Raw genomic sequence first — 206 nt, 5'->3', positions numbered from 1 at the left:
AGAGAGAGAGAGAGAAAGTGAGAGAGAGACAGAGAGAAAGAGAGGGAAGGAGGGGAAGTGTGGTGGGAAGGAGGGTAAGAAGAATGGGGATTAGGAAGAAAATAGAGGAAGGGGGAGATGGAAGGATTCAACTAACATAATAAAAACTTACTGTGAAGGTGTAACATATACTATGTATATATATATATATATATATATATATATAT

The sequence above is a fragment of the Priapulus caudatus genome, unplaced genomic scaffold (genome assembly GCF_000485595.1).
Source record: "Priapulus caudatus unplaced genomic scaffold, Priapulus_caudatus-5.0.1 Scaffold1120, whole genome shotgun sequence".
Taxonomy (NCBI): domain Eukaryota; kingdom Metazoa; phylum Priapulida; class Priapulimorpha; order Priapulimorphida; family Priapulidae; genus Priapulus; species Priapulus caudatus.
This window is presented reverse-complemented; position numbering follows the sequence as displayed.